The sequence below is a fragment of the Sciurus carolinensis genome, chromosome 5 (assembly GCF_902686445.1).
Source record: "Sciurus carolinensis chromosome 5, mSciCar1.2, whole genome shotgun sequence".
NCBI classification, from domain to species: Eukaryota; Metazoa; Chordata; class Mammalia; order Rodentia; family Sciuridae; genus Sciurus; species Sciurus carolinensis.
Genome location: NC_062217.1, coordinates 50290883 through 50306353, shown reverse-complemented (window position 1 = coordinate 50306353; position 15471 = coordinate 50290883).

The following is a 15471-nucleotide window of genomic DNA, read 5'->3' as shown; positions in this document are numbered from 1 at the left end:
TACACAGGAAGCGTTGATGATTCTTGCTCTGCCAAACTCTTCTCTGTGTGGCCTCCACTCCCCTTAGCCAAAGCTCAAACCTCTTCATTCCTTTCTCTCTGCTGTCAGTTCATCTACTGAGTTTCCCCCACAAGAAGCAAATGCTCTTCTCTTATAGATTTCCCACTAACCATCCTCCCAGAATTAAAGATGCGTGAATAAAATCTATTATATAACTCTCCGGTTTACAATGTATCCTTTATTTAAAATGCACAAACCCAGAGCACAGTATTATCAAGACCAGCAACACAAAAACAATACAAAGAATGGCAAAATAATAATAATGAAAAAATAAAAAGGCCTAATACTACTGAATGATATGAAAAACGACAACTGAATTCAAAAGAAAAAGATAACATGACCTGGAATAAAAAGCAGAAATTAATAGAGAAAATGAGACTGGAAAAGGAAAAAAACATGAAGAATATAGATTATTTTGACTAGGTTATGTTTTTAAATAATTATATTCAGGTGTCTTTTGCATGGTAAGTGAAAGTAGTCTGAATGAATCAGTCTGTATGACAGATAATTGAATGGTTAGGTTGAAAATTTAGAATAGTGACAGACTCTGAAGTAATTAAATGCCAATGTGAGGATTTGCTGACTACTCCATGTCAGGTATTGAAGAAGCAAGATTAAAAAGTCATGCCCTTGAATGTTTTAAGTCTAATGGAAAAGAAAATTATATGGAGAATAAGAGTAAACTGCCATAGGCGGAAGGGACATTAGGGTGGGGCATGAGGATCATTTTATAAGAATAAGTAGAAATTAACTGAACAGAAAAAAAAAATGAAAGAACTCTTAGGCAGAAAATCCTGCTTCTGTGTGAGTAGCAAGAATAATAGCAGGCAAATTAAGGGGGGAGGAATTAGCAATATCCTAAAATTTTGAGGAAGATTAATGTAGGAAAGCAGAATGAAAGCTGATGGAAGGTCTTTTCCTCTTTCACATTTAAAAAAAAATTCACTCTAAAATAACTGATTCCTTCTCTAAAATTTTCTTTTAATGCATCTGGCAATCATCTCCCACAATTAGGGAATATCACTCTTCTCTCCATTATAGGCTCTTATTTGAACACATCATGGGCAAAGAAAATTTAAGCTGTCCAACTGAATACCAAAAAAAAAAAAAAAAAAGAGATTAAAGCAAACAACCTGTTTACCAGCTTCTAATTTAACCAACACTGTATAGTAGGGAAAAAAGTACCGTAGTACTTATAGTATTGCTTCACTATAGGATCCTATGACTCACTCTCGGTTGTAAATGTTTCAGCTCTTTCTTCCTCTTTCTGTGCTTCCCTGTTGACTAGAAGGGTAAGAATGTGGAAGGGAAAGAGGGATGGGATGGTGTCCTCTTCTTCATATTTTATTCTCTGTTCTAAGCAGCAATCCAATAAAATAAATCAGAGGACACTAAAGAAGCAAAAGGACTATCGTGATTTTCATTTACCCCCAATGTCTAGCTACTTATAGTTCTCTATTTTCTGTTGCCTCACTCTTATTTAAACATAACAGATTTGGCCTCTGTCTACCTTTGCTCTCGTTCACCCTTGATTCAGAAATCAAATATTTGCTATCAGAAGAAGAATGGAAAACTATTCATACTTAAAATTTAATATATTTTTTCTTTTTCATGAAAAATAAAAAGGAATTTTGTGTTGGAAAGAACCTATTAAAGCTTCCAAAACAGCATAACTTACCATATTTAACAGTATGAAATACACAGTTACAGACTATTATTTTGGCAATGTAGAATACTATTTATACATGTCTGGCCCTAAAATTTAGCTGTCTGAGTCATGGAGATAGCCATATGTCATGATTAATGGAAAGGAAACATTAAATGAAAATATAAAATAGATGTAAATACACAGGTGTGTGCCTGCATGTTGAGCAATGATGAAAACACTACTTCCTATTTGTGGAGAGTACACTACATTTGTTTGAGCCCTGTAGGGAGCAGATGTCAAGACTGAATATAAAGTGCAAAATGTTTATAGGGATAGCATTAGTGAAAGATAAAGAAGAGAAAGATCAGGAATTAAGCACATGTAAGTTAATGACCTCTACTCACATTTGACACATGTAAAATGAGAGGAGTAGCAAGGCAGATTGCTACTGGAGGGCCTTTGACTGCAGAATTGCAACCAGAATATCCCAGAGACCAGAAAAGTAGCTTCAGTTAAAAGATTCCCTTGTCTAGCATTGAGATGAAGAAGCCAGGCCATACTAGCTCATCCTGATCAGTCTTTGGTTGGTACTGTTCCCAAAGAGTAAGATGTCTGCTAAAACATGACAACAAATCCTGAAGATACTTGAGCTGGAGCTCCTTGGTTAACTACTCTCTCCACAGAATCTTCCCCTGGAAGTGGGATGCACCTCTAAGATTGCCACTTTAGGCATAGAAAGAAGTCAACAATTCCACGTTGAATTCCTGTTATTATTGTAAAATACTCCCTACCGAGTCATTACCAGACAATATTTTATTTTATTTTTTTACCTTTATGGAACACTTTTAAAGCAAGAAAGACTTTAAAAACTGTTCTCAAGTGTTCTTCTTTTACTCAACTCAGAGGGAAAGATTTTCAGAACTGTGGGCACACGCACATCTACTCAAGTTTTTGTCTTCAACTGCATTATATTCTTCAAGAATGAACTTCTGTGATCTGATCACAATTCATTTGACAAGTCTTTTAATAAAACATTACCCATTTCAGTGTAATAAAAGCAGTGTATTCAAAACGATCTGTGTCCTACCTGTGCTAGAGTTTTATGTTATATACATGCATATATGCACACAGGCTTAATGTGATGCTTCTCTATAAATTCTATTGAATTGTTATTCCTCAGAAGTCTGTTAAACGCAGTGGGCATCATGTTACTTGTCAGTTGCAAAAGGGAATAAACCAATTGGCAAGTAAAGAAGGCCTACAGGGATAGTAAAACCATTTTGACCTTGCAGAGAAGAAAGGGGGTGGAGAGAATTGCTGATTCATGAAGGAAAACCTTCCTGAAGCGTTGAGTGCTCAGGTTAAACTTCCCTCCTAGGCAGCACTAATTTGGTTGACAGATACCACGCTGCAGTTAATCTAAGCTGACACTGACCTTGCTGGCATTACCTGCAAAATCCCTTCATACGAATTTTCCTCAAATAATTATTCCAATGCATTATACACAGAAAAGGTGCCCATCAGCACAGCTAGTGATGCTAAATTTTCCTCCAGCTACAATTCTCTAACATTTTGCTACTGAGAAGAGAAAAATTTAGCTAGTCTTTGGGTGGTAGAGATATGATATTCTGGGAAGAGTCTGTGGCTCAATGGAAAAAACATAATTGATTATGTGGATGCTATTTTACAATACTGTAAATCATCCATGGCTATAGAGAAGCAAATTAATTCTTGCATATAGATATGTAAATGTATTCTTTCTAGTGGAGGAATTCACCAAACTTCCCAGTGGAGGGGGGCATTATTAAATTGTCTATGTAGACATAATAATTTTTCTATAATCTTGATCTATATATGTGACTGCTCTTTGAATTATTCTTGTCTGAAACAATTACATCTGTTTGATTCCATCATTGATTACTGGGTTAAAAAAATTAATGTTTTCATTTTTATATGTACACAGTTGTCATTACCCTTTTTGAAAAATATACATGTTTTAATGTCTCATATTGATGAGAGTACCTTATTATTCCGAATGTTTTCTCATAAATTGTTATTTGTAAACAGTCACATAAATTTATAATTTCATTTATTAATTGAACATTTAATACATTCCAGACACTGTAATGGTATCCCAGGAATTCACAGGTGACTCAATTATGTGACACTATTCCTGAGTTTTCTGTGTGGGCAAAATATATTCCAAAAAGGTAAAACACAGTGCAATTAGGGTAAATGTTATAGGAAAGTAAAAAAATATTTTCAGAGAAGAAAAATTTTCCTTCACAAAAATTTTTAAACATCAGCAGATATGATATTGTGGCAAACCATTTTCATAAGTAATTGAAGTACCTCCTAATAGCTATAATAGAAAGGTATATTTGATAAGTAAGACATTATATATCGATACAGGAAGAGAAATGTGCCATTTCTGTGATAAATTCTCTATTTCTATATGGCAGATTCTCTATTTCTATATATGAGTGATTCTAATCGGACACTGGCATATACTGCTCCCAGAGCATCTTGGGAGTATGATTATCTGACCAAGACCTGAAGATTTGGCCCTAGGTTAGCCAGTTGGTCTACTCTTTTCCCTATTCATGACCATTCTATAAGTAAGCTTTTGATTTTATCCATTGCTTATGTGTTCATGTATCTACATATAGCTTATATTTGGCATGTCTTAACTAAACAATATTTGAATCCACTTGTAATGAGTTGTCTGAAAATATCTTGCTCAAAGCATTTCTCAGAAGGGTAGGAGTTGATTTCTACTTCCCTCTTACGGTATTTGTGTGTGCCTTTAATAGTGTAGCACACAGCACTCTCAAATACCTTATCTCCCCTGACAGGTGTTACATTTGCACAATTGCTTACATATTATAGACTTCAGTTTTTTTTTTCTGCTCTATCACAATTTGCTGGAACTTCTCAACCAGTTGTATCAGTACTTATTCCTAAGACAATAGACAGAAGAACTTTTTGTGATGAGAAGACATACTCATTGAGATTATGATATATGATTGCTGGTCCAAATAATAGTCTAGATGTTGCTGTAAAGGAATTTTATATATATGATTGACATTTATAATTACTTGACTTTAAGTGAAAGAGATTATCTCCCATCTTTTAACTAGGGTAATTCAGTTCCTGGATTTCCAGTGAGAAATTGTGTTTATCCTTGACAAAGAAGTTTTATACTGAAAAATATCTAGAAAAGCATGGTACTAAACAGCATACTTGGAGGTGAAACAGATCTGTTTACCTCAGGGAAGGCAAGCAGTAATATCTGTGTGGCCTGGATCCTGGTAAGTACACTCCATTCCTTTGCAAACCTGGTATGATTTGGGGAAGATCTTAATGAGTATTTGCCATCAACACTGGAAATCTTCCCAGTAGCCTCATGCTAAATCTATTTTGCTCCTCCCTTCTTATTTTTTTTTTTTTTGTATCTGCAAACACATTTACCTCTATACTCACCTCCAAAATTCACATCAGCCACCTTTGTTTGTAAAAAACTATTTTATATTTTTACTCCACCATGACTTCAGCATCTACAATCTGCCCTCTTTTATACATTGTGGATAAGAAATGCTTCAAAGATTCTTTGTTCTATGTCTCCAGGACCCATTTCTAAACCTGTCCTGACACTTTAAACATCTTAATTCTTTAAAAGTTAAAAGAAAAAGAAGATTCATTTTATATTATGAATATTTCCCTTTTGTTAGCTTCTGAATATAAATTCAACTATCTCAACCACTTGAATTTATTTTTAATTGTACACTTCCCTTAAGATGATTTCTTGAAGATGATACTTAACAAATTGATATTGTAACAAAGTCTTAAATTCAGTAATAGTGAAACATGAAGACTTTTTTTTGTTTTCCTTTTTCATTAAATATCACATTATTTGAAGTGACTTGGTTATTTGAAGTTGTTATCAGAAAGAATAACTAAGTATTTTCTGTTCCTATAATCATAAGTACCCTTCATTGACCACATTTCATAACCAGTTATTCATTATTTCTATTTTCCAAACTTGTCATTAACTTATTCAAAGTTATTTTCATGATCACTTTTTTTTCTCTTTCTTTCATTTTTGGTTCTTGGATACATCCTTTAATGACCTTGCATTTTTTTTCTTTTAGTGTTTTTATGTACTTATAGATGTTTATTTTATTGATGTGTCTGACTTATAAGGCATAGATTTATGGATAATTTATTTATATTTTGAATATGTTTAGATAAATTTCATATATGTTTTCTCTAGAAGTCTGTTAAATCCTTATTGTTTGGTTTACATGTTTTTCTATGCTTATTCTGTTAAAATATAAGTTGTATTATTCTCCAATATTAATTTTTTTTCTTTTAAGTATTTCAGAAAGTGTGGTTCCCCCATGTTATTAATTACCTTTAGTCCATCCATTATTCTTCAGTTTGTATTTCTCTTTTTGCTTCTCTTATCTCTTCTTTAATTTGTGCTTTTTAAATTGACAGGCATACTAGAGATTGCATGTGACTTTATTATATTATGATTCCATTTTTACAAATTCCTGTGTAATTTATTGACTTTCCAACAAATTCCACAGTTAGTTAAAAATAAAAGGAACAACCACATCCCTGCATTCTAACTTTCAAATGGAATAGAATGCATGCTGTTCCCAGTTGGACATTGTAATGTCCCAACAATATTAATTTGGAAGTTTTCCAAAGGTAGAATTACTCTAGCTCTTTCTTTGGTCTCTGGCTGCCAGAATTCTGTCTACCCCACACTGTACATCGATTATGTGCACAGATCATTATTGCCTTTTTACCATCTGATTGTGTGATGCATTTCATTCTCTCTGCTGTTACAGCTAATCCATCCATGCTTTGTAGCACCAGATGGTAAGCATCCACAGCCAGTCCTAGTTAATCTGCAAAAGTTCTCCATGCATACTCTATTTTTATTAGCATTTGGAAGATTTAAACCAAGAAATCAGCATTGTAAAAATTCACACATACCATCTGCAGTGTAAAATCAAGTCTGCTGATAAAGGAGATTGCATTGATTATCAAAATTGATTTTGATTTCCTATCCTAATGTTTAAACTTTTAAAATATAATTTATATGATTCCATAGGATGCATATCTGAATTCCTACATAAAATTTTACATAAAAATTAAGAAACTATGTGGCATTGACAAGACTACCTGTCTTCATATCAAATGTACTTCTAGTGGCTCTCTGAATCCCCAGAATGTCTCTTCTGTTCACCATAAATGCTTACTTTAGATGCCATTTAATTTCATATTTGCCGTTTTTGGTATTTCAGTTCTTTGTTAATCATATGCTGATGATGACCTTGAAACTGAGACAATTCTGTTGTAGTTTTCAAAGGTTATGCTACTCTTACTGCTGCTTAGCCCAAAAGATACATTAATTACAATAACTTTCAGTGCCTGGTATCATGATTTCTGTGGCAGTCCAAGAACAAGGCTACCTTTTGCTACTGTGTGCCCCCCAAGGGCACAGTAAAATATAAAATATATCTTGTACAAACATATGTACAACAATATAAGTATGTAACAGTGATGCAGCAAGAAATTATTTTGTATGTTGGGAATAAGAGTTTTATTCCTCTACATAGTTCAAGAATTCTAGACCACAGTTAATACCCAAGGACAAAACCCTGCTACAAGACAGGTGCAGAAATATATCAGAAAAGTAAGAATAACAACAATAGCCATAAGGGAAACAAGGAGAGCAAGATGGCCTTAAAATGAAAAGAAGGATTATTTTTGGAAGAATGGAAAATAATTATATTGAATTTAACAAAGTGGTGATTATTAAATATTTGACAAGATATTTTTGATGAAATAATGGAGATAAAAGCTTAATTGGATTGATTCCAAAAGAGAATACAGGGAAAGAATTTGGCAGCCATGAACCTTATCAACATTTTCCAAAATTTTATAGCTGTAAAAAGTAGAAATAATAACCAAAGAATGATGTGAAGCTAAATGATGGTTTTCTTAGCAAAGGTAAGAGGATGGATGTTCATAGTTTGAGGGCACTGATCTAATGAAAAGAAAAAAGTGACAAACAAGAGGAACAGACTGAAGACTAAGGAGGTGAAAAGATCTTGAGTCTAGGACACAAATAAAAAGACTACCCTTAGGTTCATACAAGAGAGTCCTTCTATATAAATAGGAAAAAGGAAGAATGAACTTTCACCAGTATAAATATGTGAGTAGATCTGACAAAAGGTGATCCTAAAAATTCTCTGGTTAATTTTTCCTATTATTTAAAATATGATACAACATGATAGACTGAGATAGAAGATGGGTAGTAAAATTGGAGGCACAAGAAGAGAGGAGAAAGTTTGAAGAATTCATATTTACATATGTGCATGAGGGAGACAGTGGATTAGAGAAGTACAGTGTGAAAACTGACCAAGGCTGGTGTTCTGCTGGGTTCTCAGAGAACTGTTAAGTCCTTAAACATTGTTAAATCCTGTTGGGATTTTAGAATAACTGAAATCAGAATAAAATGTAGAGTGGGTAAATTGGAAAGATCATAGATGTGTTGGCAGAGTTGGATCCTTGAAATTGAGAATATGGAGTTTGCAGTTATTGCTCATGTCAGGTTCATGACTATGACCAAAGGAGTTATAATTCAGTCATTATTTCAGGAGGAGTTGTTAAGAAATCAAGGATCAGGTTTCAGTGGACCACCAATATGGAGCTTGAAATCATTTAAAACTTGATCCTGTTTCTTTAACATTATAATAGTCCAAGTACTCAACAACAAGAACTGCGTAGACTATTTGGAAATGTTTCTTATATTATTTTATTGGATTTGTTTTGCTTCATCTTTACCTACTTTCTATTATGCATGGATATTTTCCCCTATTATTTGCAGGTAAGCCTTCCTTATCCCAATGTTCTCATCCTAACTCTAGAATTCTAAAAGCAGTATGTGATCAGTGAAACAGACTAGCAAGATGTTTTTAATCAGAGCTGGCAGAGGCCTCAGGAGTCTAGATGTTCAGATGTCTCCGATTTTGAATGATGAAATTCAGCCCTACGATTATGTCCCAAAAAAGACTGCTTCAAAAGAACCAAAGTACTCTCTGATGAGATCTAGAGTAATAATAACCGCATGCTTCATGCATCAAGCTAAAGAGAGGAGAGGGGTGTCCAGGGCCTTATTCTCCAAGAATCTTCTACTCTGTACAATTTCTTATTCCTTTTTAATGTCCTATTGTCATGACAGTATCTTTAGAATTCAGTTCATGGCTGTTCTCTCCTGGTTGTCTGGGAGTCCCAGTGGGCAATGTTTTTTGTAGTGCAGACCCCAAATTGGATATATGATTCTTGTTTGATGATTGTCCAGTCCCTTAATCTAAAGGTGGAGAGAAAGCCTAAACTTCTATAGGAAGCATAAATTAAGATCAAGTTTATCTAAGTTATTTGTATAATTTCTCAGAATAGAGGACACATCTTGGGGCCTGCAGGAACTCTAAAAAAGAAGTAAAAGTGAGGGTGACTTCTTTCTTCCCCTTTTGAATATTTCTTCCCAGCCTCAGAATGAGGTGGGAATTTGTTATGGTTTGTATATGACATGTCCCCCAAAAGCTCCTGTGTTAATACAGGAATGTTCAGGGGTGGGATGATTGGATTGTGAGAATTGTAACCTAATTAGCATTCTTGAACTAGGATAACTCCATGATGGGGTGTGGCTCCATGAGGTGGGTCATCCTTGTGGTTCACCGTGTTGTCCCTTTTCTCTCTCTGCTTCCTAGATATCATGAATGGAGAAATGCTCCTCCACCACACCCTTCCATCATGATGTTCTGCCTCATCTTGGAATCAGAGCAACGGAGTCAGCTCATTATAGAATGATCCACTGAACCCATGAGCCAAAATAAGCTTTTCCTGCCCTAAGTTGTTTTTTGGGCATTTTGTTTAGAGATCAAAGGCTGTCTAAAACAGGTCCCAACTCTTCTCCATTTATCTTCAATAAAGAGAGCCTTCAAAGAGAAGGAGTTTCTTAGTTTTGTCTGCATTCACAGTAGCCTTAGCCAGAGTCTTCAACTTCTACCCCAGCTTGAGGATTCTAGCCTAGAAACAGACTCTTCTCATATTCTTAAATTTCTTTTTTAAAGTTTTTCAAGATTTAAAAATGTACAGCATACATATGTGGTCCAATAAGTCCTTTGGTGATTCACTTTGCTTTATTTACAAAGGAATACAGGATTAGTCCTCTGGAAACTATAAGCAAAAATAACCAACATGGTTTCAGCATCATTATGAAAACACAAATAACTGGGATGGAAGCAGACCTCAAAGGAATCAGCAAGCTTTCCTTTATTCCGAAGTGGAGTCAATCAATCAGGCACTGAGGGGGCTCATTTTTGGGGTATGAGAAAGACCCACAGTTACAGAAGGAGTTTGAGTTTTATAGTTTTATAGTTTACAATGAGAGTGGTTTAATCATTGGAAATTGGGGACGTGTTCGTTTGGACAGTCAGAAATTTCAGAACTTGGTGTTCACTGCTTATCTTCTTCCTCTGGGCCCCTTTGTTACCCAGAGCTTCACTATTCGCGTTTCTTCTTCCAGGCCTCATCAGCAATTGGAAAGGATAAGAGTCCAGGACCCAATGTCTTAGTGTCTATCTCCTCCCCTCAGGACCCACTGTGGTTGGGAAGGGTTGAATGTCTGTTTTTGGTGCAGATGCTGGTGATGAACCCCAAAGAAGGGATGAAAGTTTGCTCTTTTCCCTTGGGGCTCATTATTACTGGGAAAGGATTTACTGGGAGAAGTTTAATGTTTGGTTAATTTCCCTCTCCTCCCCACTCACACCATCTTTCCTTTTTTCCCAGGGGCTGTCTTGTAGAAATATTATTTTCCATAACCCTTCAGAAACCACCATAGATCCTTTCTCTACATTATCTTTTTATCCTCTGTAATCTATCCATAGGGATTTTTGCATATGTGTTTTGCTCTCCTTGGGTAATCTATGTCCAATACACATCATTATTTTTTTTTCCTGGCAAAACACCCTCATTTTTAATGTACCAGTCTATACTTCATTGCTGTGGAAAGCTTCCAAGGTGAGGTGAGCTTGCCTTGTTCTACAGCTTCATGGTCTCCTGTACTTACCTGCACTATCTTACCTCTCAGCACACTGACTGCAATTTATTATAAAATGCCATCTTTGCCACTGACCTCTAAGTGTCCCAGGTATGAAAGAGGAGTGACTGTCTTTTTGACTTTAGTATTTCTCATGTTTAGTACACGGTTCCTGGGGCATAGTTCTCACATAAGGAAAAAAAATGAATTAACAAATGGATCAATAAATAATGCATTCTGCTTGTTTCTTTCATGACAAGGTTGTTAACTTCTTATGCCCAAATATCTGAATTTGATATCCGACCTCCCTAGCTAACTCCTACTGAAATTGCTGGCATGATTTGTTGCTGCCTTGCACTCCCCACAGGAATTTTTAGTGGAACAATTGCATTCTATTGTACTCTAATTCATTCTCTTCACCTTAGGTCTCAGGCATAAGAAGCTGGAGTACAGGTAAAGTTTTTGCCATGATGTTATTTTATTCCCTAGTTCTTGTTATTATCCTTCTAATTGGAAAATAAATTTTCTGTAATTCAGACGTACAATCTTGATATCTTTCTAAGAGCTGAATGTGATATTTCACACTCTAACATTGAGATGTAAGTGCATATAGGTAACTGAGATTTTAAACAGTTCAGTCAAAATTGTAATCACCTCTCCTTTTACCTGGGAAACCAGAACTTATCTTTGATGCTGTGTGTATGTGTGTGGGTTTTCTCTTTAAGACATTTTCTGATTTCCTTACAACAGTTATTTTCATCTTCCTGTGTTTTTGTCCCTCTGTTTCTGTCACTGGTACTTTTTACTGGACCTTGAGTTCTTTGAAAGTAACAACACTTTTATTTTGTTAGGGTATCCTACATAATACTCAGTATAATATTGTGCATATCATTCATTTATGACAATGTTTTGATGTTCATCGCTATTATAGTTTGATGTTCCTCACTATAATAAATGTGGATAGAATTGAGCTCTTGAATAAAAGTACAGAAAATTTAATTCTGTATGTTTAATAGGGAAATGGAAGAAATTAGTTTTATTTTAAATTTTTTCCAGATTTCAAGTTTTGAAATATCACAGCTTACAGAATCAATGAATTATAATTGAGCAAATTATTTGTCAAACAACACATTGTCCTTGCAGGTCTGTTATTTCAATAACAAGGTCTCAAATTATCTCTATATAAACTTACAGTAATATAAAATTTCTCTGCATGCAAACTCATACATTTAAAAAAATGTTCTATTGAAAAAATAACTTTGTAAAGGACTATTAAGAAAATAATTACAATATATCATCTCTGTCTCTATTAAATTAGTGAACAGATAAAAATGATGAGTGGGGTACACAAATGCAAGTAGCGTGAATCAAATTGCTGGACACATCTTTTCAAAGAGTAACCCGGTGAGGAGCAATAAATGATAGATGTTTCTTTTGAATGTAGTGTTCACCAAGCATCTGGTCTTTTACCTTACTTGGTTATGTCATTTACTTTCATTACAGTGAAAATTCTTTCCTACACTACATTATGTTTGACAGTACACACACACACACACACACACACACACACACAAATATATATATACTCACATATGTTCACACACAAAATAAGACCAGTTTATTAGTGTGTCACATTCACTACTTAACTTTATTGCAAATATTAGTATATATTAATGGATTCACAAAAGCATTTTCAATTATTAGTAGTATTAGTATTATTAATGTATTTATTTACTTTTGAGGGATATTTGGGATTGAACGCAGGGGTTCTTCACCACTGAGTCACATGCCCAGCCCATTCTATTTTTTATTTTAAGACAGGGTCTTGCTAAGTTGCTTAAGGCCTCCCTAGATTGCTGAGGCTGGCCTCAAATTTTTAATCTTCCTGCCTCAGTCTCCAGAGTCATACATTTAAAATACTGTAATTTTTAAATGTATTACAAGCCTACGCCACCATGCCTGACTCAATCACTGTTTTTTAACACTTAAGAAGAAATATCATTAAAAGCTTATTTTTTAATTTGTTAAATCATTAGCAGCTTGGTGCATCTAGTCTAATTACCTTCAGGTATATGTCTCAAAGCCACAAATTCAACATAAACATGAAACCTTAATAGTTGGTGTTTTTCAAAACTCCACCAGTTAGAGAACACTGAAATCTGAAATACTTAGAAATTTCAGAAGTGCCATTTTCATTGAAAGTAACCCAAAAGAAACATGTCTAACTTTTCTTATTATCCCCCCAAATCTTCCAAAAAGCATTTCTAGACAAACCTTGCTATGTGTCACTATATCAAACACAGTATAAGATGCACTGATAGATTGGAACACAAATATGTAAACAGATCCATCAAGTGAATCATGAAAACTCTTATGGGAAATTTTATATGACAAAGTTTATAGGATTTCATTGTCTTTCAAATAGTCTACACATTTTTCTCAACAATGTTGGTTTAAACGTTGTGAACGATTCCTTTAGAATGGAATTCCAAGTAGCTGAGCGAGGTGGTACATGCCTGTAATCCCAGTGACTTGGAGGCTGAAGGCAGGGGGATCTCAAATTCAAATTCGAAGCTAGACTCAGCAATGACGAGGCACTAAACAACTCAGTGAGTCCCTGTCTCTAAATAAAATACAAAATAGGACTGGGGATGTGGCTCAGTGTTTGAGTGTCCCTGAGTTCAATCCATGGTAAAAAAAGAAAAAAGAAAAAAAGAAAGAGAGAGAGAGAGAGAGAGAGAGAGAGAGAGAGAGAGAGAGAAAATGATGGTATTCCAAGCTAAGGTAAGTCACTTATGAATGTCTTGAAATATTTTTTAGAAATATCTCTTTTTGGACTAATGCCCATGTTTACCTAGAATAATCATCTTACTTCTATAGTTGACTTATGCAACTTCCATAGTATATTTTAAAAATTTTTGTTGATGTATTAAAATTATTTGTATCAATAATACTGGGACCCATTGTGACATACTTGTATGTGCACAGAACATAATTTAATCAATTTCAATACCCAATACCTCTATTTTCCCTTCCTTCTTCCTCCCTCTGAGCACTTTCCTTTCCTCTTCTGATCTCCCTTATATTTTCACGAGATCATTTTTTTCCCCTTTGTTCTCTCTGGCTTCCACATTTGAGAGAATGTATGACTCTTGACTTTCCAAGATTGGCTTATTTCACTTAATATGATGTACCTTTTCCTGCAAATGAATAATTTTGTTTTTCGTTATGGCTGAGTAAAACTCTATTGTGTATATATGCAACATTTTCTTTATCCATTCATTTGCTGATGGACACATAGGTTGAAATCACATTTTGGATACTGTGAATTGGGCTGCTATCAACTTGGCATGTGTGTATATCTATGATGTGAGGACTTTAATTTTTAAATATTTTGGATAAATATCAAAAAGTATCATACCGGGTCTTGTGGTGATTCCATTCTTAGTCTTTTGAAGAGCATCCATACTGACTTTTGTACTGTCTGTACTAATTTATAGTCCCAACAGTGTACAAGTCTTCCGTTTTTTATCCCCATACCCTCACCAGTATTTATTGTCATCTGTTTGTTTGGTTGTTTTTATGTTAGTTAGTTTGTTTTGTTCTGTTTTATTTTGTTTTGCTGTAGTGGGGATTAAACCCAGGTTGTCATGGGGATTAAACCCAAGGTACCTTGCTTACATACTAGGCAAGCAAACTGCCACTGAGCTATACTCCCAGCACTTATTATCTTCTGATTATTGATAATTGCCATTCTAATAGAAGTCGGATGAAATCTTAGTACAATTTTGATTTGCATTTCCTGATTGCTAAAGATGTTGAATACTATTATCAGATATTTCTTGACCATTTGTATTTCTTCTGTTGAGAAGTATCTATTTAGTTTATTTGCTCATTTATTGATTGTGTTATTTGTTTTCTTTTTTTATTATTTTTATTTGGCTTTTAATTTTTATAGACTGCATTTTGATTCACTGTGCACAAATGGGGTACATCATTTCATTTCTGTGGTTGTACACAATGCAGATTCATATCATTCATGTAATCATACATGTACATAGGGTAGTGATGTCTGTCTCATTCCACCATTTTTCATACCACCCTCCCTCTCATTTTCTTCTACATATTCTAAAGTTTCCCCATTATTCTCTCATTCCCCACTCCCTCACGCCCATTATATATTATCCTCCACTTATCAGGGAAAACATTTGGCCTTTGGTTTTTTTGGCTTGGCTTATTTCACTTAGCATGATATTCTCCAATTCCATCCATTTATTTGCAAATGGCATAATATTCTTTTTCTTTATGGCTGAATAGTATTCCATTGTGTATATATACCAGGGTTTCTTTACCATTCATCTGTTGAAGGGCATCTAGGTTGGTTCCACAATCTAGCTATTGTGAACTGAGCTGCTATAAACATTGATGTGACTGTGTTACTGTAGTTTGCTGATTTTAGGTCCTTTGGGTATAAACTGAGGAGTGGAATAACTGGGTCAAAAGGTGGGTCATTTCCAAGTTTTCTTAGGATTCTCCATACTGCTTTCCAGAGTGGCTGCACCAATTTGCAACTCTACCAGCAATGTAAAAGTGTGCCTTTTTCCCCACATCCACGCCAATGTCTATTATTGTTTGTGTTCTT